The following is a 23,273-nucleotide window of genomic DNA, read 5'->3' on the forward strand; positions in this document are numbered from 1 at the left end:
TCTCTCACTCTTTCAAAATAAATAAATAAACTTAAAAAAAAGGAAAGAGAAATAATACTTTAAAAATCCTGATTTGGAAAATAAGTATATTCCCCAAATTTTGTTCCTAGGAAGACACACTTTTTGTAACTACGTGGGTGGAATTAGAAGGTATCATGTTAAGTGAAATTACTCAGACAAAGACAAATATCATATGACTTCACTCATATGAGGAATTTAAGATACAAAACAGATAAACATAAGGGAAGGGAAGCAAAAATAATATAAAAAAGGGAGGGAGCAAAACATAAGAGACTTTTAAATATGGAGAGCAAACTGAGCGTTGCTGGAGGGGTTGTGAGAGGGAGGGGATAGGCTAAAGGGATAAGGGACATTAAGGAATCTACTCCTGAAATCATTGTTGCACTATGCTAACTAACTTGAATGTAAATTTAAAAAACACAAAAGAAAAACATTAAATTAATAAATAAATACTCATTGAACAAAGAGATATTTAAACATAATAATATGTCATAAGTAATAAGTCATAAGTAATAAGTCAGATAATAGATCTTGGAAAAAAATTTTTTTGAAAAGAAAATTAAAATTGGTTGAATATTAAGTATGGAAATAAATGAAATGTTTTAATGATAATTTAAATATTGTGATAATTTAAACTAAGAATGTGAATCATCCATAATATGGTCTCATGTATGTAACCACATCTGTCTGCTTATTTATCTCTATGTAGTATTTATAGAGACATTTTTGGAATAACACTTACAGACTATTAGAAATGCTTCATTCTCCAAGGTTAAATGTTTAGTGATCTTTCATTTTAACTTTAATTCTTAGTGTTTTTAATTGCTTGATCTTTTAAAGGTAATGAATATGTATTTTTTAATAAAAGGAACAACAATCACATTATTAATGTGATTATTAATCTCTCTCTCTCTCAAAAATAAATAAAAATCTGAAAAAAATAGAAAAAATAAAAAGGGAGGCCCACAATCTCAAACGTGGGTACAGATGAAAATCGCCTGGGAAACTATTAAATATCTCAGTGCTCAGGCCACACCTTAGTCTGATTAACCACAAATTCTGGAGGAAGGAACGACATCAGTATCTTTAAATCTCTCAAAATGAGTCCCATGTGAGTTCCAGGATGAGGCATGGAAGAGGACAGAACTACTGAACTATCTGATATAATTCTTTATCTAGATGGGCTCCCTCTTCCAGGAACTTCTATTGAACTTTTAGAAAGTGATAGATTTTTGTTCTGTGAATCATCTCTTTCTTCCTTCTCCTGAACATAATACAAATTAAACATAAATAATATTTTAATATAAAATGTTATATATTATTCATGTTCACAGGAAAAAGAGAAGTATTGCTAAGTACAAATGCAATAGACTTATGTAGAAGGTACAAGGGATATACATTTTCAAAATGTATAGTCATGTCTGAGGAAGATTCATTGAATTTGGGCTAGAACAATTCCTTGTTAATGCCTAAGGGCTATCAGAATTTAAGAAATAAATTCATTCTGACTAAAATTTATTTAAGTCTGAGTAAATACCTTAACACTCCTTTAAAAATTTACCTTAAGGATATTCAGAGGGACTAGAAATAACCACAATAATAACAGGTATTTAGTGAAGATTTATTTTCTATCTGGGACTATGCTAAAGGCTTATACACATTTTAATTCAATTCTCACAAGACCTTTGAAGCAGTTATTATAATCTAGTTTTATAGACAATCAAACTGAGATTCAGAGTTTAGGTAATTTTTCTAGTATAACACAACTTATAATTGGCAGGAAGAGAATTGAACATTCATCTGTCTGTCCAGAACTTCAAGTTCATTCCCTTCCATCCCAAGTCACCTGTGATGGTGAATCATGATACAAATGAATGTACTGTTCATCTATTTTAATAAACATTTTAGTGAGGAAGAACATACTTCCCTTCTATTGGTGAGCCCTCTCAACTAGCCAAACTAAATTTGAATCAGAGGGTTGCTAGGTAAGCATGAGACCATTACAAATATGTTAGAAAAAAGGAATAATTTTTTTCAATTACTATTGATTGTTAAATAGATTTTCTTTTTAGCAGGTTATAGAACTTTAATAGCTGTATGCAATTTAAATAGTAAAAAATTTTCTTCCAACCCCACTCCTCTCTCAATTCCTATCCCCAAAGGAGTAGAAGGCTCTACAGAGGTATGCCTCAAGCAGGCTTAAATCTTGAGTCTAATGCACCATGGCTTCTGGAAAACCAAACAGTGCTTTCCCAGGTCTAACCACGAGACTGGGTAATGACTGCTTATGCAGGAGTTATTTGCACCTGCTGTGGCAAGGAACATGTCAATTATTTTTGGTATTATCACAGTGCTTGGTTCATAAAACGAATTCAATAAACATTGAATTTATCGGAATTTTTGTGGCTTGAAATTAATTTACTTAACTTGCATTGAAGCCTGGGGCTCTTTCATTTGTTAATGAATTTGTGTATGAATTTCTTAATAAGAGGAAATATATTAAGGCCATACTTAATGAGTGAGATGTAATAATTATAACATTTGTTTTATCCAATTTCTGTTCTTTGGCTGCGCTTGTCTAAAATGAAATTTATTGGTAAAACCATCACTCAATGAGACAATCTGTTAGTAAAAAGTTTTTATAGACTTTCTTCTTTTTAAATTGTTTATATTTTATTTTTTTAATTTTTTTTAATGTTTATTTATTTTTGAGAGAGAGAGACAGGGTGTGAGTGGGGAAGGGCAGAGAGAGAGAGAAAGACACAGAATCTGAAGAGGCTCCAGGCTCCGAGCTGTCATCACAGAGCCGGACATGGGGCTCGAACTCACAAGCCGTGAGATCATGACCTGAGCTGAAGTCGGACGCTTAACCGACTGAGCCACCCAGGCGCCCCTATGTTTTACTTTTTTAATGCCTTATTATTTTTTTAAGTAATCTCTACACCCAATGTAGGGGTCAAACTCATGACCCTGAGATCAAGAGTCACATGCTCTATGAACTGAGCCATCTAGGCATCCTATGTTTACTTTACTAATTGAAATGTTTAAGGATTTTTTCATATAATTTTATTTGGCACTTGTACTTTAAACATAAGATTCACTTTTATTTTTTAATGTTATAATAATAGAATGAGACTTTGTGATCATCAAGGGAGCACTTTTTAAACAGCATATGATAAAGCAGGACATTTAATTACATACAAAGCATCAATAATAATCATTTAGTATAAAAACTTTCAGACATTTCAAACTTAGTGATTTTCTGATGGCCAAAATTAAGCACAATGATTAGAAATATAATTAATATGTATCCTGTGTCACCACTCTGGTAGATAGACACAAAGCAACTCTAGTTCCAAGAATTACAATACGTCAAAGTGGTGGAAATATTTACTTGGATTTCCATCATCTCTGCACATCTGTGAAAATTGTCTTGAGTCAACTTAATGAACTCCTATGCTCACCTATCCAGTCTCAGAAGCATGAATTGAGAGAATTTACAATGGCACCATGATTTTTAATAAGATGTTTTGAAAGGTTTCCAAGCCTGTTTGAGATTCCCAGAACAATGGGAAACCACTAAGTAAAATGCAGTATATACATAGTCACATACACTCCTTGGCACATTCCCTCAATGCAGGTGTTGTCCCTTGCCTCCAGTGCTGGACTGTTGTGGTTCCAAACCTTTCATGTTAATGGAAGCCTTAGTATATGATTTCCTTCACTAAGAACTAGTCATCTCCATTCTATTTTTTTTTATTTTATCTTATTTTCTTATTATTTTTGGTATCAAAGTTTAGTTGACACACAAGGTTACATTAGTTTCCGGTGTCTCCATTCTATCTTAAGACCAGTATTGGGGGGGGGGGGCGTCTCTTACCAGAAATTTTAGGGTTATTATTCAATTTCACCAAGTTAACACCGGTAAACTCTTGTAGGTTTACTATCGTGTGTCTCTAAAATCAGAGTTTAAGCTACAGAGTATGTAAATGAACCTAGTAGTCTACTAAATGGTCTCAAGAATTTTGTATGTGTTCAGAAGGAATAGAAATCCATGTAAATATTTCTACGACTTTTAGTTAATGTAACTCTTGGATCTAGATCCTTTGTGTCTATCTACCAGGTTTGCGATGCAGGATAGATGGTAGTTATATTTCTAATTATTATGCTTATTTGTAACCATCAGAAAGTCACGAAGGTTGAAAAGCCTGGGAAGTTTCATATTAAACGATTATCCTGGATTGCTTTGTGTTTAATTAAGTTGTCTGCAGCATCACATAAATTGCTTGAACAAAGAAGTGTACCTCTGATGATCATGAAGTCTTGCTTCTTGATATAATAGTTTTCCTCTTTGGACCTGAAAATATAAAACAAATCCATTATTTATTTATTTTTAATTTTTTAATATATTACAATTTTATTGTCAATTATACCTCAGTAAAGCTGAAAAAAAATAAAAACACTCAAACTTTGGAGCTTGTACCTCTGGACATAAATTTAGCTAGATGGATCCTTTCTTCTCCAGAATTAGCATCTATAGCATCCATAAGATAACATGTACTCCCCTGGAAATCTTTGTGTGCAGCAGGATGGAGATTTCTTTAAGGCTTATGTGTTTGTTTATGTCAGATAATATTAGTATTTTATTTTATTATTTTTTTAATATACATCCAAGTTAGTTAGCATATAGTGCAATAATGATCTCAGGAGTAGAATCTACTGATTCATCCTAGACATATAAGACCCAGTGCTCATCCCAGCAAGTGTCTTCCTTAATGCCTCTTGCCTGTTTAGTCCTCCCCCACCCACAAACCCTCCAGCAACCCTCAGTTTGTTCTCTATGTTTAAGAGACTCTTATGTTTTGCCCCCTCCTTGTTCTTATGTTATTTTTGCTTCCCTTCCCTTATGTTCATTTGCTTTGTATCTTGAATTCCACATATGAATGAAGTCATATGATATTTGTCTTCCTCTGACTGACTCACTTCATTTAGTATGATGTACTCTAGTTCCATCCACATTGTTGCAAAGGGCAATATTTCATTCTTTTTGATTGCCGAGTAATACTCCATTGTATACATAAACCACATCTTCTTTATCCATTCATCCATCGATGGACATTTGGGCTCTTTCCATACTTTGGCTATTGTCGAGGGAACTGCTTATAGTCATTAGGGTGCATGTGCCCCTTCGAAACAGCACACCTGTATCCTTTGAATAAATACTTAGTAGTGCAATTGCTGGGTCATAGGGTAGCTTTATTTTTAATTTTTGGAGGAAATTCCATACTGTTTTCCAGAGTGGCTGCACCAGCTTGCACTCCCACCAACATTGCAAAAGGGTTCCTCTTTCTTCTCCACATCCTCCCCAACATCTCTAATTGCCTGAATTATTCATTTTAGCCATTCTGACAGGCGTGAGGTGGTATCTCATTGTGGTTTTGATGTGTATTTCCCTGATGATGAGTGATGTCGAGCATCTTTTCATGTGTCTGCTAGCCATCTGGATGTCTTCTTTGGAAAAGTGTCTATTCGTGACTTTCGCCCATATCTTCACTAGATTATTTGTTTTTTGGGTGTTGAGTTTGATAAGTTCTTTATAGATTCTGGATACTAACCCTTTATCTGATATGTCATTTACAAATATCTTCTCCCATTCTGCTGGTGGCCTTTCAGTTTTGCTGATTGCTTCCTTCACCATACAGAAGCTTTTTATCTTGGTGAGGTCCCAGGAGTTCATTTTTGCTTTTGTTTCTCTTGCCTCCAGAGACATGTTGAGTAAGAAGTTTCTGGGGCCGAGGTCAAGAGGTTTTTGCCTGCCTTCTCCTGTAGGGTTTTGATGGCTTCCTGTCTTATATTTAGGTCTTTCATCCATTTTGAGTTTATTTTTGTGTATGGTGTAAGCAAGTGGTCCAGGTTCATTCTTCTGCATGTCACTGTCCAGTTTTCCCAACACCATTTGCTAAGAGACTCTTCATACCATTGGATATTCTTTCCTGCTTTGCCAAATATTAGTTGCCCATACATGTGTGGGTTCATTTTTGGGTTCTCTATTCTGTTTCATTGATCTGAGTGTCTGTTTTTGTGCCAGTACCATACTGTCTTGATGATTTCAGTTCTGTAATATATCTTGAGGTGCAGAACTGTAATGCTTCCAGCTTTGGTTTTCTTTTTCAAGATTGCTTTGGCAATTCAGGGTCTTTTCTGTTTCCATACAAATTTTAGGATTGTTTTTTCTAGCTCTGTGAAGAATGCTGGTGTTATTTTGATTGGGACAAATTCATTGTATACTTAAAGTAAAGGTAAGGGGCACCTGGGTGGCTCAGTCAGTCATCACACATCCAACTCTTGATTTCCACTCATGTCATGATCTCACGGTTTTGTGAGATCAAGCCCCACATCAGGCTCTGTGCTGACAGAGACTGCTTAGAACTCTCTCTTTCGTTCTCTCTCTTTTTGCCTCCCCCACTCACACACACTCTTTCTCTTGAAATAAATTAATTAATTAACTTAAAGAAAATAAAATAAAGTAAAGGTGAAATAATAAGGAGGTGGGAGAAAGGAATTAGGAGAAATCTGAATTGTTTGAGTGAATGCTGCTTGCCTGTGTTTTGAATAAATCATAGAGTCTCTCCAGGTTAGATATAGTTTCATTTCCAAATATACGTATCAATGCACAGGAAAGATATATAATTCACTCAAGATCACATACCTAATAAACGAATGAAATGGAATTTTAATATATAGATGTTCAACTTAAATCCTACTTCCTTTCTGTGTATGGTATTTTTTTTTAGTGTCTTTGATAGGAGACATAGAAACAAATAATTGTTTATGGTTAGGCACAAGTATAACCATGATCAAATTAGATGTGGAAGGTAGAACTGATATTTAAAAAGGTGATTTTTGTTATTACTTGTTTTTATTTCTTTTTCAAGAGTATAATCTTGTTCAGATTATCCATACATTAAATTATTTTTTTCAAGTGGAAATCAATTTTCCTCTTATAAAATGTATCTTCTCTGGTGGAAAAGCACTGGTCTATTTCACAGAAATCCAATATTCTAATATTCTATAAACTTAAGTGTGATATTTTACCTCCTTGGTGAGCAATTACCTTTTTTTTTTAAATGGGAGAAATAATTACTGTTCTGTCTACCTCACTGGTTTGTTATGAAGGACTCATGAGCTAATGCATATGAAAACACTGTAAAGAATCTAAATTATTGAATGCATGCAAGAGATATTTAAGGCTATTTAATGAATCATTAGACCACAAGTCCCTTCAAAGAAAGGAATATAGTTGGTTTGCTTACTTACTTACTTATTTATTTATCTATCTATCTATCTATCTATCTTGGGGCTCTTCAGCATGCAGAAATTGACTAGAACAGTGAAGTTATTTCAGAGGAATTTACGGAATGAATTCTGAGCTAACATTTATACATACTTTACCAGTTTAGGAAGAATGCTACATACAGAATCTAATTCATCTATAATCCTTACAACTACTTTGTGAGGTGGTTAATATTCGTTCATTAAAATATAAATGGAGAGAGTGGCTGAAAGCATCCAGCATCAATATCATTATTTAAACATCAACCCAAAATACAAAAATATAGCAATTTGCTCACAAAAGAGAGGGAAGAGCTAACACTTCTGTATACAATAAAACATCACAGGAAAGAATATCGATTCTCTAGCCAACCAACATGAGACCTGCCAGGATGTCTCCTTGCATCTGGTCTCCTGGCTGCATCAGGAGAACCCAGGTGCAGAACAGTCCTTGGCAAAATCAGAGATTAAGTTCTGAGAATTGCAAGAGCCAATATGATATGACAGACAGGATTCTAAGCCAAGTTTAGGAAATGTCACTTTAGATGGTATTGGAATGGTATTAAAAGTTAGAGAGAAGTCGTTTAAACTACCGAGGTGAAAGGAATTGGAAGGAAGTTTCCTCTGGCGATTTTCATTTCAACTACTTTTGTGTAGCATTTTATATACTGTGGTGTATTTACTGAGTCCTTAATAGTATTGTATCACAATGCAAATAAAGACTGAGTGAAGCACACTCAGGGTCTTTTACCTGTTTATATTCTAACTGGTTTATAGCATAACTCAAAAATAGCACAGTGTGGTCAGGCAAATCTGGAGCTCAGGAGAGATGCCAATACTGAAGTTAAAATGCGGAAATCCACAGTTGATAGCTAGTATTTACAGACGTGAAACCTTACAGATGTGAAACCAGATGAGATTACACAGGGAAGGAATATATTATTCAAGGACATCTTCTCATTTGTTGATATATAATCAAATATTTTTCATTTGTAGCTTATTTTGAGGTTTTAATGTGAAATAAATGCCATTGATTCAGAAGAGTGAAAGTCATGATAAAGATTACAATTTTAAATCACTAGAACTTTCAATATTCTGAAAATATATTCTTTAATCATGATTTAGGAAGTTTCTGAATACCTGGTAATCATGATTCCAAAGGTAAATAGATATGTCTTCAGAAGGAACAGTAAAATATTGGAAAATCATAGAAATCAAAGAAAGGGATATTCTCTGTTCTCTGTCCCTCATTTAAAACTAACTTCTCACAATTATCAATAACTGTTCTTCAGCAACACTCAAACGATTATCCAAAGATTTATGCTCAAACCTATTATTCACTGTGATTGTAATTGGAAGAGGCTTACCTGCTGTATTTTCTTTTTTTTTTTTTAATTTTTTTTCAACGTTTATTTATTTTTGGGACAGAGAGAGACAGAGCATGAACGGGGGGGGGGGGGGCAGAGAGAGAGGGAGACACAGAATCGGAAACAGGCTCCAGGCTCTGAGCCATCAGCCCAGAGCCTGACACGGGGCTCGAACTCACGGACCGTGAGACCGTGACCTGGCTGAAGTCGGACGCTTAACCGACTGCGCCACCCAGGCGCCCCTTACCTGCTGTATTTTCTTAATAAATGTTTGTTAAATCATAGGATGATAAAATGAACGATTGATAAACCACATTAACAATAACATGTATTTAGTTATTATTACATGATAAAACCTTGGCCTTCATTTTTACTAATATTCAAAACAGCTCTATTGGAAATTAAAACAAAACCAAAAAAAAAGGCCACAAATTCTTCAAAGCTCTTGAAGTGTTTCTGTAAAGAAGGGGAGTTTATTTGTCCACACTTTTTGCACCTGGCCATGGGTCTTACTTTGGCCGATAGGACATTAGCATCCCTGACTAAAGCATTAGCTAAAAATGCTTGCACATGAGGGCTGGCCCTCTCTTGCTCCTGGGGATGTTTCCATAATCATGTGTATAACTGGACCAGACCTCCTGGAAGCTGAGAGCCCATGAGAAGGGAAGTTCCTGCTTCCTCAGACAGACCAGCGAAGGGCAGACATGTGAGACCATTCTAGATCACCCACACCCAGAATAGCCAACACAGACCAGACAAACCATCCAGTTTACCCACAGAATACAAGCTAATTAAATGATTGTTGTTTTAAGCCTTTAACTTACCAGATAATTTGCTTTGTAGCAATATTAATTGATAAAAGTCCTAAATTTAAATTAAGAATTAAACTAGGCTATCAGAGGGAACAGCTGAATTTCATGTTGTTGTTTTTCAATGTAAATAATGAAAGCATTGAGGTTCAAAACTATATGTTTGAATCCATATATTTTTATTTGTCCTTTACACACCACTGACTACAATCTGGCACACCCAGTGGTCCAAAGCATGGCCCAGAGTATTGAGCCTTTGTGACAACTTCCGTTAGTTGGTTACATTTAGAGCTCTCCATTTGACTTGAAGACACACAGAACAATGAAAAGAGTGGTATTGAGAGAGACAACTACTGTAATTCATGGTATACAGTAATACAAGTTCTATAATGAAATCATACACGATGTGCTCTTGCTAAAATCTAGTGAAATTCAACAAGTACTTTCAAAGCCCACCAGAATTTGTATTTGATCTACAATGCTTTTTTTAACACTCAAAATTGATCCTGGAATGATGCATTGTGCAAAATGGAAAATAAAGTTGACTCCTAGAGATTTTTAAAAGCAAAATAAAAATAAAGTGCTTTATCACTCTGAGATATTGATGTAAACAGTCAGTGGCTATATTCCCCCTTCTGCCCTGCTGGGCGGTAAGTGAAGCTCAAAACTCAGAATTGATAGACATTTGTTGTTCTTATTGACTGAAGGTCCACTGCTACATTTATTAATTCCCGAGCTCCTATCACAGCAGACATCCAAAATTAAGTAATGCTGGTAATAATGTATGGCCATGGGTAGAAGTACTGTCAACATTCTGAATAGCTTTATAACTAACTCAAACTGTTTGTATGCCTTTGGGTTGTCATTTAAATTTTATGGCTCTCAGCTTTATTATTTGTATTTAATACATAGGTCATGGATCTTCAAAAACTGTAAGTACCAAGTTATTTGTATGGATTTTATTAAAGACATAAACCTTTTATGTTGGGTCTACCAGTAGTGTAATGACCTAAAATCAGTTGCCTCAAAACGTTCCGTTAGATTTGTCAGAGTTTTTAAGCGAATGGACTTTCTAGTGTTTGCTTTGTCCCTACTCCATCACCAGTGTCCTTTTGTTCACGCTTTGGCATGGAACAGAGGCTAACCTGTCATTCCAAACTCAGAGAGGAAACTGCTGCCTCTAGTGGTCAAGAATATGACTGAACATATGATGCAAACAAGCAAATCAAAGAATTGCTTACAAATATCCCTAGAAACAACCACTCTTGGAACCAAAGCTGGATCTCAGGATCACAAAATTTCTCAGTCTCTCTTGCGCGACCTAAGCTGATATAAGCAAGGTAAAAAGACCCGTATCAGGGGCACCTGGGTGGCTCAGTTGGGTGAGTGTCTGACTGGCTCAGGTCATGATCTCACAGTTTGTGAGTTTGAGCCCCGTGTCAGGCACTGTACTGACAGCTTAGACCCTGGAGTCTGTGTCTTCCTCTCTCTCTCTCTGCCCCCATCCCCTGCTCATGCTCTCTCTCTCTCAAAAATAAATAGATAAAAATTAAAAAGACCCATATCCATGAAGGCTGCTAGAATCGCTGGATTGCTAGGAAGGAGCCTTAGCCCTACAGGTATACATACAGGTCACAGGAATAGAGAAAGCATCTTTCTTTCCATATGTCTTGCTTCAGTATAAAACTCTTTAAAGTGATTGACAGTTGAAACCTCGTTACTCAGAAAAACCTCATCATGTTTCAAGGGCATGTGCCAGACTCACAGATGGAAAGGCAATTTCAACATGTGACAGTACATTTCCCCACAATTGGTTTTCCTTAATCTAAGGCACTATCACATGTGCAATGGCAAAGCTCAGTTCATACATATAATGCTGCACCAGGCACACTGCATTTCCTTTTTACATCTGTCCTTCAGTATATACAAAGAAAGGCTTTCTCGCCCCAATCTGATCTCCTGCAAGCAACTGTTTGGACAAGAACACACACACACACACACACACACACACACACACACACACAGTTCCCCAATGCAAACACTTGTTTTTAATGTCAATTAAAATTTAATGTCATCATCATTTTTAGTCAAAAACAGTGTGTCCACCTCTCTATGGTATTAATCTTTTTTATATCTCCTTTTTTTATATAAAGGCAGTAAGTAAAGAACTAATGCAGGAGCATGTGAGTGGCTCAGTTGGTTAAGCATCTGACTTTGGCTCAGGTCATGATCTCCTGGTTCATGAGTTCAAGCCCCTCGTCGGGCTCTGTGCTGACAGCTCAGAGCCTGGAGCCTGCTTTGGATTTTGTATCTCCCTCTTTCTGCCCCTCCCCTGCTCGCAGTGGTTCTCTCTCTCTCTCTCTCTCTCTCTCTCTCTCTCTCTCTCCCAAAAGTAAATACACATTAAATATTTTTAATTAAAAAAAAAAGAACGAGTGCCACACTGCCCAGGATCACATACTGACTCTATGATTTATGAGGTGTGCAAAGTTGGAGGTGTTACTTCAATTTTCTATGCCTTAGTATATAACTTATAGGTTTGTTGTGTGGACTAAATGAAATAATGCATGCAAAACATGAAGTATTAGTGCCTTACATACACCAGTTACTAACCTTTATAAAATCTAAGTGAAATAATGACCAATTCACATTTTAAATTTAATTGTTATCAATGTAACAAAACATTAAATAAATTAATTAGTAATTTATTTGTGCATATTTATTCAACACTTCCTATGGGCTATAGACCAAGTTGCTTTTATTATTTTTGGTGACATTTGCAATTTGTGAGACTGCACAATGTTTTCCTCTCACTTTTCTATTTCTTCAAGATGAATTATGGAGACAAAAATACTTATTTAAAATTATATTTCTCTGTACAATAAGTAAATAGTTTGGCTGCTGATTTGTCTTGCACTTTAATCATATCTGATCACTTTCCTTATAAATATGTTCTTATGATTGTTGGCTGCAGATTCTAGGACAGATGTGGCCAAGTTACTTGTCAACACAATTTTAGACTAAGCTTATATTTCAAATGTTTAATTACTTATGAGGTTAGAAGGTGCCAAGAGAACACTATTGATTTCCAGATTGCAAATTGGAGGTGATAAATTTGGTGTCTGAAAAAAAAAATCTGACTCTAAATTATGTAAATGAAATAAAGAGACTGTAACATAGGATCAAGTTCTCAAAAATATCATTATACTCTTCATTGTATTTTCACATCAAATCTAATGCAAAGCTTTACGAATATGTTGTGGTAATATGACCAAATCTTTGTTAGCTTCAAGGCTTGGGTGTTCATTGTGTAGCCTTCTTTCTTATATTATAAATCAATTTGACAATTACACAACAGATTTTAGGCATAATGTTATGGCAATAGGAGTCTCTATCTCAATGGCTCCAGTTTCGCTGTACCTTAAAAAAATCACTTACGTTGACTATTTTGACAAGTGTGAATTTCAAAAATAATTACACCTAATTACAAATTACATCTAAAAGCATTTAATGTGAAATTTGTGAGTCATATTGTGATAAGATAAATCTACTAGGTTTTGGAGAAAAGATTTATCTGCCATTTCTGAGTTTTCTTCATTTACAAATTATATAATACAGTTCACAACTAGTAATTCCATATGGACCACTAAACATAACCACAGGGAATGAAATCTTTGAGAAAAAACTAAACCAACATTTAATGAACAACCAATCTTTTCTTTATGCTTCACCTTGCTTAATCATCTTCACAATACCTCTATGTGTCTCATTTTATTTTCTGCATATTGTTGATTAAGAAGCAGTGGCTCAAAATATAATGTAAATTTCCCAAAATCACACACATGCAAACACACACAATTTCTATTTCTGGCAAAGTAACGTGAAAACTCTCTCACTAAAAATACCTAAGGAGGCTACATAAAATATAACAAACAGCTTCTCACAAACATAGATAACCTTGCAGCAGGCTATAAAGAAACCTCAGGAGGCAATAGAGAAACCACGAGGATGTTGGAAGCCTTTAAACAGATGCTTCTGTGTTCCTAGGAGGGTAATTGGCCATGGAGCTTTTTCAGTAATCTAGGACCTATAAGTTTCAGGGCTAAGTTGGTACAGTGATCCAGGTTTTACTGTTACATATATGATTTTTTTAAATGTTTATTTATATTTTGAGAGAGAGAGAGAGCATGAATTGGGGAGGGGCAGATAGAGAGGGAGACACAGAATCCAAAGCAGGCTCTAGGCTCTGAGCTATCAGCACAGAGCCCAACGTGGGGCTTACACTCACAGACTGCAAGATCATGACCTGAGCCAAAGTTAGAGGCTTAACCTACTGAGCCACTCAGGTACCCCCTGTCACATATATAAGTAAAATGAGACCATTTCCCAATCCAGAGTCCTAAAAGTGCTACTGATTCTCCAAATAGTGAATTTGAAAAAAAAAAAAAAATCTGCCCACTGTCCATGGGAAACCAAAAGGAAGCCTCAGTTAGTTTATGGTAAACTCAGTAATATACATACATAAACTAAAGACACACATGGGTTATTGTTATAAGCAATATTAAAAAACATAATACACTAGTGTAAAGTTTTCCTTCAGACATTAAAATATACTACCTAAAAGTGGTGTGTTAATGTTCATTGCACTTCTTAGTGAATTCTCACTTTCAAAAGCAAACCCACAAACAAAAACAAAAACAAAACCCAGAAACTTCATCTGCAATATGTTTTCCTCAAACCTCCAAATGCTCACCATCTTGACTCCCTATTAATGACCTTATTTCCTATTTCATAAGACATAAGAAAGTCCAAGGGAAGAAACTGACAGATTCTGCATCCCAAACTTACTGCCACAACTTCCCAAGCACTTGAACTCACATCTGTATATTCTGATTCCCTGCACCAGCCACTAATGAATTATTCGCTCATGACCAAGGGCAAACTCTCCCTTTATGAACTATATTCCCAGTGATCACCTATTTCTTTTTTCCCCTCAAAGGTATCAGCCCAACAATTCTTTCTCTTTCCTGCATTATCAGTCTCCTCCTTTTTTATTGTTATATTTCTAACAGCATACAACATCCTGTAATAGCTCTGTATAATCTCAGAAAAAAAGAAGTCTCATTCCATTTTATTTTCCAGCTATCGCTTACTTTCTCCACTTATGTTTTAAGGATAATTCCTCCAGAGAATTGTTATTGATGCCAACAATTCATTCTTATAATTCTTTGTCATCCTGCCAATATTTTTCTTTTTAAGAAACTAATGAATGCTGAATTACTAAATCAATTAGATAATCTCAAAATCAACTTTCTTGACTATGGAAGAAACATTGACACATGATGCTTCTATATGAAGCATTTTCTTCATTAGTGATTCAGTTATTTATTTCTGTGGGGAAGGAACCCAAAATTAAGTGGCTTAAAACAAGAAAAAAATTTATTCTTCAAGATATTATGGTTGAATCTCTCACAGAGCTGAATTAAGCTCATATATTGCCTCCTTACATATTAGTAGTCTCAAGGCAGTGGTCCAAAAGTAAACATTTATTTTTTTTATTTTTTTTTTCAACGTTTATTTATTTTTGGGACAGAGAGAGACAGAGCATGAACGGGGGAGGGGCAGAGAGAGAGGGAGACACAGAATCGGAAACAGGCTCCAGGCTCTGAGCCATCAGCCCAGAGCCCGACACGGGGCTCGAACTCACGGACCGCGAGATCGTGACCTGGCTGAAGTCGGACACTTAACCGACTGCGCCACCCAGGCGCCCCAAAAGACCATGAAAATACATTTCAAAAACCAGACTTGGTAAGTTCTCTCAAATTCTATTAGTCAAATCAAGTCATGGATCCAACACAGATATAAGCAGGAGAAAAATAGTGTCAACTTCTTGATGAGAGAAGTAGTGAGGTTTCATTTAAAAATAATGACTAAGCTTCTAGTACACCACATGCTCTGGCTTCCCTTATATGTCACTGGCCATGAATTCTGAGACTTATTTGCTGGTTCCTTCTGACCTCCTTGATTTTTAATGCTAAATTTCCCATGACTGAATCTTTGGAATTACATTTAAAAGGCCCATAAAAATTAGCTCACAGCATGACAAATCAAAATTTGTAGGATACAGCTTAGAAAGTATTTAGCAGAAAATTCATAGCATTAAATGCATATATTAAAAATAATAATGGGGCACCTGGGTAGCTCAGTTGGTTGAGCATCCAACTTCAGCTCAGGTCATGATCTCACAGTTCATGAATTAAAGCCCCATATCAGGCTCTGTGATGACAGCTCAGAGCCGGGAGCCTGCTTCAGATTCTCTCGCTCTCTCTGTCTCTCTCTGTCCCTCCCTGCTCATGCTCTGTCTCTCAAAAATGAATAAATGTTAAAAAAAAGGAATAAACACTGAAAATCAACTATTTAAATATATATCTAAAAGCTAAAAACAAACAATAAAACAGAGCCTAAAAATATAGAATTACCAAGATGACAGTAAAAATATAAAAGCAATGTTCAATTGAGAAAACAACAATCCACAGTCAATTCATTGAAAAGATTAATAAAATGATAAACCCTAAGAAGACTGATAAAAAAAAAAGAAACAAATTATGCTTAAGGAATAAAAAAATTACATCACTACAGACCATACAGACATCAGGAAGTGAAGAGGATATTATGAAAATGGAGCTGGGGCGCCTGGGTGGCGCAGTCGGTTAGGCGTCCGACTTCAGCTCAGGTCACGATCTCACGGTCCATGAGTTCGAGCCCCGCGTCGGGCTCTGGGCTGATGGCTCAGAGCCTGGAGCCTGCTTCCGATTCTGTGTCTCCTTCTCTCTCTGCCCCTCCCTCCTTCATGCTCTGTCTCTCTCTGTCTCAAAAATAAAATTAAAAAAAAAAAAAAAACGTTAAAAAAAAAATTAAAAAAAAAAAAAAAGAAAATGGAGCTAATATATTTAACCATTTAGGTGTGTTTAGCAAGATCATAGAAAATAAGAACAATATATGAAAGTCAACTGTATTCTTATATACTAAAAACAACCAACAGGGATTTGAATACAATATCATTTATCATAGCACTAAAAGGTATTAAGTACTTATAAATAAAGCAAACAAGGGGCGCCTGGGTGGCTCGGTCGGTTAAGCGTCTGACTTCGGCTCAGGTCATGATCTCACGCTCTGTGAGTTCGAGCCCCGCATCGGGCTCTGTGCTGACTGCTCAGAGCCTGGAGCCTGTTTTGGATTCTGTGTCTCCCTCTCTCTCTGCCCCTCCCCTGTTCATGTTCTGTCTCTCTCTGTCTCAAAAATAAATAAACGTTAAAAAAATAATTTTAAAAAAAATTTAAAAAAATAAATAAATAAATAAAGCAAACAAAATATGTGTGGAAATTTTATGCAGAAAACTATAAAACACCGATGAAAGAAATCAATGAAGATTTAAATAAATGGAGATATATAGCATGCTCATAGATTGGAAGTCTCAATATTGTTAAAATGTCGACTTTTCCTAATTTATTCCATAGATTCAATGCAATTCCAGTCAAAATCACAGAAAACGTTGTGTGTGTGTAGATATACAGAATTTGATTCTAAATTTTTTATGGAAAAGCAAAGGTAGAATAGCTAAAATATTTTTGAAAAGAAAAACTAAATTCAGAGGAAATCACACTACCTGATTTCATAACTTACTTTAAAACTAAAAGAATCAAGAGGGTATGATATTGGTCACAGGTAGATCATTGGAATATGATAGAGTCTCAAAATAAACAGACATAAGTAATTAAATTTTGACAAATGTACAAAAGCAATTAAGTGAAGGAAGAATAATTTCAACAAAAAGTGTGGGAATGATAGGATGTGTAATCCATAAATATACATGGGTCCACCATGTAGACAATAGTTTTATCTCTGACTTCTGATCAGTTTTCCATGTCTATAATTTTGCATTTTTCCGTAATTAATATGAATTGAATTATTTAGTATGTATCATTTTTCTACATAATGTCTGGCTGATATGTGTCTTCTTTCAGTTAGGAAAATGTATTTCAGAAATTCACGTATGTGAATCAATAGATTGTTACTTTACCAATGAATTTCATGGATGCACCATAATTTATTTATTTGCTAAAGGAAATATTGATAACTTCCAATTTTTGGTGATTAATGAATAAAGCTGCCATAAACAGAAGTTTTGAGTTTACTTGGAAGAATAGAATACATAGAAGTGGAAATCTTGGATTTTATGACAAATGTGACAAGTTTATGTTCCACTTTATAAGGAAATTCCAAACCATCTTCCAAAGTGGCTGTGGCGTCACAGAAGAAGAAGTCATGTGGAGTCATGCAGAGGAGCAACTGCATGGACATCAGAGCACCCCCAAAGGTTCAAGGTTGTTGGTATAGCACCCCCAAAGTTTCAAGATTGTTGGCGTCAGGTACCTCCGAAAGTAGATGGGTAAGAATAGACTAAAATTTCTTTTAAAAATTGATTGAAAACCTTAACATGGAATAAGACTCACATCTCTCTCTCTCTTACACACACACACACACACACACACACACATTTTGTAAATGAGCAATGACACCTCCACTGAGACAAAAAACAGAATGTTTATCTTTTGGAGAAAAAAATTAAAAGGTATCATGTTGAGGGAGATTGTACCATTCCAAAAACTAGGTAGTTAAGTGAAAGTTTATATGCTGTGTAAAGAATTTGAGTTTGCACCCAGAAGCAGATCCCAAGATATGGCATTGACATCAGTTTCTGTGAGAAAACCTCTAAGGAGATCATGTGTTTGTAAAGACCACAGACCCATACACCCAGAACTTCCAACTAGCTTTCAGATGTCCCATCATAAAGATAAGAGAGCCACAGAGGCTCTAATAAAAATAACATAACACAAATCAAGAAAATAAAAAGCTACTTAATGGAAAGAAGGACCATTCAGAAGAAAAAAAAAATTAATGCAGTTTTCATGAAACGGATACAGGTTGTTTTGAATAAAGACACACAGATAACAGGAAAGAATAACTGGAAATTAAGACTATATAATAAACATGGAAAACTTAAGGACTACCAGTCTCGACTGAAGCCATTGAAAAGGTCCTATTGAGAAAATAAAATTTATAAGACACATTACAGGTTGAATGAATAGAGAAGGGATTTGCACAATAAGAAGAGAATTCAAAGTAATTATGTCATAAGCTCTGAAGCTAAGCCAGTAAGAATAATATCAGCAAAAGCTATTACAACTGAGAATCATGATAAAATCATTTTTAAATGCAAAACTGAATGTTGGTACTAGAGTATTTCAGTTCAAATAGCACTCTACCATTTTCTAGCCATGTGATTTTGGCTAAATTTCTTAGCCTTAGTTTCCTCATCTGTAAAGTAGACATAATATGACCTCACAGTATTCTTATGAAAATCGTGTGTGTGTGTGTGTGTGTGTGTGTGTGTGTGTGTGTGTGTGTGTGAGAGAGAGAGAGAGAGAGAGAGAGAGAGAGAGAGAGAGATTGCGAGAGAGAATGATGAGGATGAGTGTTTGGAGGTTGTAATGGAAAGTTAAGTTGTCAATTTCTATACTAGAAAGATAATAGATAAAAGGTAATACTGAAAAATCAATAATTGGTTAAATAAGCATGTTGTTTATCAATATGGAGGTGAACAGTAACAGAATTAGCTGGAGTCTTAAGTATTTGCTTCTGTAGAGAGTTAAATGGTTAGGATCTGCTGCTGTTTTCATAATCAGCCTTGTAGAATTAATTGACTCTTAAATTTCCTGCATGACTTTGATGGAAAGTTAAACCATTTTTAAAAATTAATACTGGTATGAATAAATGCCTAAATTCTCATGCTTTCATATCTCTATACCTTAGCACATTGTATTCCTCTACCTGTAATGTCTAATTTATCGAACTTTTTTTCTAGCCTTTTTTCATCAGTAAACCTGAGTAAACTCACATTCTGGTCTAGGAAATCATTACTGAACTACCCATGCAGATTTGATAGCTCTTTTATTTGCTTCTTGACTGCACTTTGAGCATCCTTCCCTAGTGCACTGCATTGAAATATCAATTATGTGCCTGCCTCCATTTCTAGGCTGAGTGCTCACGGTAGAGACTGTATCTTAATTGTCTTCTTCTTTTAGACCCCAACACAATATAGCAAATACCTAATCTTTGTTTTTTAAGAGAATTCAAGTAAATAAATCCTATGGATTAGAGTTCTCGGGCATGTCTAGTGCTGAATAAAAGGTATGTCCATAATATTTTCGGTTGGTTTCTCATGATAAGAAAAGGGGTCAAATCTGAGTTAAAAGTCTGCATCTTGTGGACTAGTTGTAAGTATTATTTTTGCCTAGCGAGTATACCAACATCAGTGCCACTAATCAAAGAATTTCTGAAAACTGTTTCATATTTTCCTGGAAAATGAGGCCTTTCTCCTCCCCCCACCTGCCTTTACAACCATGTGTGTGTGCACACACACACATACACACACACTCACACTCACAAAACTTACACGGTTATTGTGAATGTTAACATGTTGTCAAGTCATGACTTAAAGTTGAATAATTTATGGTCAAAGCACAATAATGCTTAGTCAAACAGTTCATACATGGGAATGTAACTAATTCTGGGACAATCAGTATTGATCTTTTGGAATTTTGGAACTGAAACTGAGGAAGGAAATGAGACTCTCTAGAAGTACCTGAAGGTATGTCATATAAAATCCAAGGTTTTCCATCAGCCATGTGCTCCACTACCTGAACTAAAGATGTGGAAAAAGTCTACCTTCAGATGGAATTTCAAGAATAAAGCAAATGCATAAACAGAAATGCAGAGACCCAAGAGTATTCAGTTTCTGTTTCCATTTATTCCTAAGGCCTTATTCTTATCACCAGATTTCTTCAAACACCTTGGAGAGATTCTTTTTAGATACGTTATTTTAAATTTGATTTATGTTACTTCTAACCAAAATACTCCAAACACACACAAAATTAATTTAAAAAAAAGAATTATGCATGGGAATTGAGGAAAACAACATCATACAAATTAAGCTAGCACTTTAGAAATTTAAGAGTTGTCCCATAAAAATAATTAATTATATGTGAGCCTGAACTATATTTGTATGCTATTCCCTGGCCTTTCTCTTCCATTTTCTGAAATTTTAGTAGAATATTTTTAACATATATCACTTTGTCTAAACTGTAATAGAAGCAATTATGGTTAGATCAGCCTTAAAATTTGGATTGAGTAGCAAAATTTAGACTGGACTTTTCTTCCCCAAGTTCATAGAGGCATTCACAGTGGTGGTAACTTGTAGAAGAGAATGTGATCCATTGTGGGAAAACAACTAAAAATAGTTCACCAGCATCAGAAGCACAAAGTGGTGGCCTAATGGGGGATCAGGAGCAGTTGATTCTACAGGACCTTCATACTCAGGGCTGTTAAAAAAAAATGTCTGAAGGACAATTTGAGATAAGCAAGCTTTTGACCATTTGGTAAATAAATATTGATGACAGATAATTAGAAATTAAAAGAGGAAGGAAGGAAGGAAGGAAGGAAGGAAGGAAGGAAGGAAGGAAGGGAAAGAGAGAGAGAAGGAAGGAAGGGGAAGAAAGAAAGAAAGAAAGAAAGAAAGAAAGAAAGAAAGAAAGATGGAAGGAAGGGAGGAAGGAAGGAAGGAAGGAAGGAAGGAAGGAAGGAAGGAAGAAAATCCAGCAGACTTGTTTACCTTTCTATTGTAATGTAACAAGGACAGAACACAATTCTAGTTTATTGTCTCACAGTTTCTGTGGGTCAGGAGTCCAGGTGTAGTTTCACTGGGTCTTCTATTCAGGTCTCTCGAAGAAACAAAATATCAGGTGGACTGTGGTTCTCATTTTGAGCTTGGGATCCTCTTCCAACCTCACTCAGATTATTGGCTGAATGCAATGCCTTGTGGTTGTAGGACTGAGTTTGTAGTTGTTGTCTGTTGTCTGTTGCTGTTATCATAATGCTAGCTTTCAGCTCCTAGCAGCTTCAAAGTCAGTTCACAACATGGTAATGTGTCTCTTCTTACAGAAAGACAGAGCAAGAGAGAAGAAGGAAAGGAAGGGAGAGGGAGAGAGAAAGAAATTATTTAATCTACTCATCATAAAGGTCACTCTCCTACTGGGGAGAGGTGAGCAAGATGGAATGATTGTTCAGAAACACCATGTAGCAGAATACATAAGGAAACCTGAAGATGAAAGAAAAATATGTTAGTGTTTGTGGGAAAGCAAAGAAGAGTTCTGTTTTTGTTCTATTAAGATTGAGGTGGGTATTACACATCCAAAAAGAAATGTCAAGTTTTGGAGGGTAGACCCGTCACATGTAAAGATATGAATGCAAATGTCAATAGTGTAGGTGTGGTGCTTCAAACATTGCAAACTATCCAGGGAGAGAGCTTAGAAAGAGAAAATAAGATGCAGCCAAAGACAAAATCTTGGGACCCTACAACTTTCGAAGTTGCTTAGAAGGTAAGTCTGGAACAAAGGGGATCAAGAAGGAGAGGTAGAACTAAAACCAATACAATACGGCACCATGGCATCCAAAAGAAGATGTCCTTAAAGAAAAGAGTTGTAAGTATACAGAGTATTTCTGAGAGCTGACTACTGTACTTACAATATATAGGCCCTGATATCTTTTTTCCCCCTTTCTCTTTATTTATTATTATTTTTTTAACTTACATCCCAGTTAGTTAGCATATAGTGCAACAATGATTTCAGGAGTAGATTCCTTAATGCCCCTTACCCATTTAGCCCATCCCCCCTCCCACAACCCCTCCAGAAACCCTCAGTTTGTTCTCCATATTTAAGAGTTACTTCTGTTTTGTCCCCCTCCCAATTTTTATATTATTTTTGTTTCCCTTATGTTCATCTGTTTTGTCTCTTAAAGTCCTCATAGGAGTGAGGTCATATGATATTTGTCTTTCTCTGACTAATTTCAGTTAGCATAATACCCTCTAGTTCTATTCACGTTGTTACAAATGGCACGATTTCATTATTTTTGATTGCTAAGTAATACTCCATTGTGTATACACACACACACACACACACACACACACACACACACACACACACACCACATCTTCTTTATCCATTCATCCATCAATGGACATTTGAGGCCCTGGTATCTAATGAAGGGATCTCAGCAGAGCAATGAAGATGGAGTGTGCTGGTAGACGATTGAAGATAAAACTGGAGATGAAGGTATAGAAACAGTCTCTCTCTCTCTTTTTTTTTGTGTGTAGAAGTGCAGGACAATTGAGCTTTAACTACAGAGGGGTATGGATAATAGAGACTCATTGTATTATTTTCATTTTCTGTGAAGGCTTATTGAATGTAGTGACAATATTGTACTACATCACTTATGAATTGAATAAATATAAGCGAGTTTTCCTAACACTCTGAGGCCAGTTCATTCAAAAATAAAATAGAAGTATTAAATGTACCCATCAGGGGTTGTTATGAGAAGTAAAAGTATTAACACACATAAAGCACTTTGCATGGTATCTGAGACATAGAAGGAACCCATTTATTGTTAACTACTGTTATTTTTATTACCATATCTTTGTATCCTCATATTCATCTCAGTATCTTCATGTATAAATATGTCCTATATAAATTATTATGAATTCCTAACTATATGACTGATTGAATGCTTTTTGCCTCAGGTTTCAGTTCATAAAAGATCAGGGAAACTTATCTGTATTCAAGGCTGTGGT

Source organism: Lynx rufus, unplaced genomic scaffold (genome assembly GCF_022079265.1).
Source record: "Lynx rufus isolate CCGP_SWC_20201006 ecotype Redwood Valley unplaced genomic scaffold, mLynRuf1.p SCAF_8, whole genome shotgun sequence".
In the NCBI taxonomy this organism is placed as follows: domain Eukaryota; kingdom Metazoa; phylum Chordata; class Mammalia; order Carnivora; family Felidae; genus Lynx; species Lynx rufus.